This window comes from Capsicum annuum, chromosome 3 (assembly GCF_002878395.1).
Source record: "Capsicum annuum cultivar UCD-10X-F1 chromosome 3, UCD10Xv1.1, whole genome shotgun sequence".
Lineage (NCBI taxonomy): Eukaryota > Viridiplantae > Streptophyta > Magnoliopsida > Solanales > Solanaceae > Capsicum > Capsicum annuum.
Window position 1 is genome coordinate 241,694,261 of NC_061113.1, and position 5,362 is coordinate 241,699,622.

The following is a 5,362-nucleotide window of genomic DNA, read 5'->3' on the forward strand; positions in this document are numbered from 1 at the left end:
CTAGTAAAATTATTTGCGCTTCGCGCAATTACTAATAACTAAAGATATTAATAACTTTACTAAATATATAGATAAAAGAGTTATTTGCATTATATAAATATACTACTATGATGGATTCATGATTTTGGGGCTGCGTGTATCCGAGAGGTTCAAACACACATATTGATGTCCAAAATTTTTAAGGTTCCGCCTAAAAATCAAAGCAGCTACCTATCTTCTTGATTTTCTGGATGCATTTTAAAATCTTATAGTTAGTATATATATATATATATATATATATATATATATATATATATATTGGTTTCACAGAATAAAATGTCTATTTAGTGTTTAGTAAACTTCCAACAAAGTCATAAGTTATTACTTCGAATCAAAAGAAATTATAAACTTACTATAGTAAAAAATTTGTATAGAATATTAAATTAAAAGAAAAAGTAGCAAGAATGTATAGAAAGATAAATAATGTAGCGTAACATAAAATTAAAAAATACAAAATCAATGTACAATCATTTGAGATCTTGTCAACATCCACTTCCACAAGTCAATCACCATTCAACACTCTCTATCTTGTCCTTTAGGTCAGACGCAAAGCATGAATATCATTAGTATCAAAATCATAACAACTTACAAGGCTAATCGAATTATTTTTGAAAAGTCTTGCCATCTTTTAATTTTAAAAAATAAAAGTAAAGTCTTACTATATTTTTATTTATAGGACTATAATATAAACTACCAAATAATAGCATGAATATAACTATTATTTATTTTACTATCATGACATTAAAAGGATGTGGAAGTAAATGAAAATAAAAACCATAAGTTATACATTGAAATTAACGAAATGACTTTTGAATTTCTTAACATTTCATATTAAATATGATTAAGAGACTTAAAGGATGGTTGTTTTTAGTTTTTTTTTTTTGAAAAGAAATATAAAACATAATTGAGGATTTCTTTAAAAAAAAATGCTCCTAAAAAGATGAAAAAAAAATAATATATGTTTTGGTCAAAGAAAGGTGTCATATCACATTGTTTCTAGCTTTATGATCATCATGCATAGTGATTTTTAATGGAGTAAAAGCTAAAGAAAAGGAGGGAAAAAAGATAACTACGCCAACAAAGTCATAAATTTTTTTTTTTTTAATCCAAAACCAGGCTAACAACCTATTTATTAAATAAAGAGATTTAATGTTCAATACAAGTAAAGGCCAGATCCAAAATTAAGACCTGCCCCAAACCCATCAATAATAAACCAAACAACAAAACAAATAGCAAAATGTCCCAACATCAGATTAGGAAATTCCATCATCTTCCTCACAGTCAGACGAACCATTTCCATGGTGCTTTCCGTCGAGAAATTGGAAAAGGAAAAATTTGAAAGCTTCAATGTTCCTCATTCAGCTCAACCGATACAGAGCAGCTGGTACTGATTTTCCTTGTAATGAAGGTTGAATCCCCAATATGTTGGTGATTAAAGACACTTTGTGCTAGTTAAATATTGATGAAGTTGCCGGCGTCTCTAATAATCAATGACAAAGTAAGTCATCTTTGTTTTTATAATAGCTGGAACCCCACATAAGCTCGATCTATTATCTTAACATTAATTCTCTAATGATATATGGATACAAGATTAGGAGATTTAACTTAGATCTAGAAGCTAAAGAACCTCATCAGCTTATGAGTGTAACTCAGATACATCTAACCCTTTTCAAAATAACTTTCAATTTCATTACCTTTCCTTCTATGGATTGAATCCCAACAAGAATTAATACCACCATATAAATTCAAAATACTAAAATCGATTATTACCTCAAAATGGTTATACTTGCAACCCTGAAATTGATTGAAAAAATCTTGTCTACGATGAAGAATATGAATAGTGTTGTTAAGTCCTGGTTTAGTACCCAATGAACACCTTAATGCTCTCACCAGGTGCAGGTACTGTCAACCACTAGAAATTACTTCAGATTTTACAACTAACTACTCAAAAATTCACTAATAGCCTCACTTGTAACTTAGTAATGAAAATTGTACAATATAACTTGAGATTTGTGCTTAACAGTTGGAATTGCTTGAGATATTTATTTTTCTGATTCTCATGGTTGGGGTGTTTATCTTATCAAGATTAATAATTTTTTTTCCTACACTTGAGACTTCCTGAATTGAGCTAAATTCATAGATACCTGCAAAACTAAAAACTAGGTTAGCAAAAAAATAAGCAAGAGTATTTCCCTCCCTTAAGGAGTGTTATACTCTTACTGATATGGAACTATCCTATTAATAGTCTAGACCTCCATAGAAACAGTCCAAGGTACCTCACAATCTCCATTGATAATGTTAACCATAGCCAATGAATCAGTTTCTAGGATAATGTTGGTGAACTGATTATCTAAACATTATTAGAGCCCTTCCCTAATAGCTCTAGCCTCAGCCACTATGCTTGTTGTATCAGCAATTTGGAAACCTTTAGCTCCCACAAAATCTTCTTCATGATTTCTTAAACAAAATTCAGCAGCACTAAGACCTAGATTCCTTTAGAGGCACCATCAGTATTACATTTTAACCATCCAAAAGGAGGTGCCATCCACCTAACAACTTTACAAAGAACATTAGGTCTGTAATTTTCCCAAAGAGAAACCATTTGGGGCCAATTATTAGGAAAAGATAATTTGAAATTTAACCTGATAAATTTATAGATAGAATCATTAATACCCCACATAACCTTATTTTTGGAATATGAACCACCATGAAGAATTGTATTTCTCCTTTTCCACAAAAACCAAAGAATAATGTTATGAAGTGCTTGAAAGACTATTTTCTGTCTAAAATTACCTTGAACATTCCACCATTTCTTCATAATCTGTTTAACCTGTACCCAAGGACCTAAGAGACCAGCACCTCTAGCATAATAATCCCAGATAAAAACAGCTACTTCTCCTGTTAAGAATAGATGCTCTACTGTTTCCCTTAGGGAATTCTGCAATAATGACACATTTGAGAAATATTAGGATTTCAGGTATCCATAACAGCAGCTAAAGGAACCTTATGTGTCCATACCCTCCATCCAAAAAAGGAAATTTTGAAAGGAAGCCTTTTCACCCACAATATCTTAAAATCATCATTAGGAGCAGATTTCTTTCTAAGAATTTTCCAAACAGCCTTGACAAAGAACTTTCCAGTAATATTCTTTGTCCACCAGGGTTTGTCCATTTCTCTAGTCTTCCTAACATGCTCAACAATGTTACTAGGAAAATATTCCTGCATGAGGTCAAAATCTCAATCATTTTCTGTCATGAAGATATCAATATCAGTCAAAGAATGACAACCTAGTACATCAGTGGGTTGAACATATAATGACCCAAGATTAGTCCAATTATCAAACCAAACACTAGATGAACCTCCTCTTGGTTCCCACCACAAATTCTGTTCAATAATCTCTCTATTCTGCAGCATGTGTTTCCAGACTTGCGAACCATCTTTCCACTGGAAAAAAGTTGGAATTTGTTTTCTGCAGTATTTGTTCCACATGAAATTAGCCCATAATGAATTTTGGGTCCTGAATTTCCACCAAAGCTTGGCAAACATAGCTTGAAATATATCACCCATAAATCTAAAACCCAAACCGCCTTCAATTTTAGGTAAAAAAAAACCTTATCCCAAGCAGCCCAATGCTTTCTCCCACCTAAAATGTTATTACTCCAAAAGAATTTTGCAAATATTCATGAAGCTCTTTCAAAACACAATTAGGAGGAACAACTGCTGCTAACACATGAATCGGTATACTTTGTAAAACACTAGTAATTAACACTTCCTTACCACCAAATGACAACATGTTACCTTTTCAAGAATGAAGTTTGTCTCTCACCCTTTTAATTAGCTCAACATAGTGCTCCTTTCATTTCCTAGCATGAGTAATAGGACAACCAAGATATTTGAAAGAAAACTAACCTCGGGAAAAACCTGTGCATTCTTCTACCAATCTTCTTAAATTTGCAGCAACACTCTGATGTAAAAAGAAAGAACTCTTTTCTTTATTAATTTTCTGACCAGACTGAACTTCATATTCCTGTAAAATTGACACAATTTTTTTAAAGAGTATTTGTCAGTAGAGGCAAAAATAATAGTATCATCTGCATATGCAAGATGATTCAATTGTGAACTCCAATTAGGAAGACCATAACCAACATACTGTACATCCTCAAATAAAGCATTCAACGATCTAGATTGAACCTCAGCTGATAGAATAAAAAGGGCAGGATATAAAGGATCTCATTGCTTAACACCTCTAGTGGAATGAAAAAAAACCCTGATCTTGGCCATTAATCAACACCGAATACCAATTGTTTGCTACCAATCTCCAAATCGAAGCCACAAAAATATGAGAGAAACCTATTTTTCTTAAAACTTTCATCAGAAAGAACAACGAAACTCTGTCATATGCTTTAGCCATATCAAGCTTAAGTATCACATTAGTAGGCTTACCTCTCTTTCTGATATCTGTAACAATCTCTTGAGTGAATAAAATATTTTCAATGATGCTTCTACCTTTCACAAATCCAGATTGATTACAATAAATCAAATTAGGTAGCAAAACCTTAAGTCTATCATGAATAATTCTAGAAAGAATTTTATTTATGAAATTACTCAAACTAATAGGTCTCAAATCAGAGAAAGATTGTACATTTTCTTTCTTTGGTAAGATCACCAAATTAGTATGAGTAATAGACTTTGGCAAAGAATTACGTTGAAAAAAAAATTCTGAACCATTGTTAGGATATCATTCCCAACAATATTCCAACAACACTGGTAAAATTTTCCTGTCAAACCATCAGTTCCACTAGCACTATCACCATTTAAGGCAAAAAAAACCTTCTTGACCTCCTCTAACTCTGAGATTTTACATAACAAAAGGTTCTCGTCAGGAGTCACAAAGTTAGGGATGTGCCTCAATAAAGAAAACTTAGTGGCATCTCACTCTTGAGAGAACTGTGTATGGTAAAAATCAATGGCTTCAACAGCTATCTCTCCTTCCTTTTCTAACCAGATTCTCGGTCTATTTTGTATTTTTTTTCAGATGAAGTCTCTTCCTTCTTCCCTTTACTATGCTATGAAAAAATCTTGTGTTTGTATCTCTATTTTCAAACCAATCATACCCTTCCTTTTGTTGCCAAAATATCTTCTCAAAATTAAGATATCTTTTAAATTCAGATTGAGCTTTTTGTAACACAACTCTGTTCATAGCATTTGGCACTTTTTCAAAGAGCTTCTCTTTGATTCTAACAATGTCTCCTCTAATAATCAATTATTTGAAAATATCCCCATAAGTGTCCTTGCTCCATTTGGTCAAAGCATTCTTGACCCT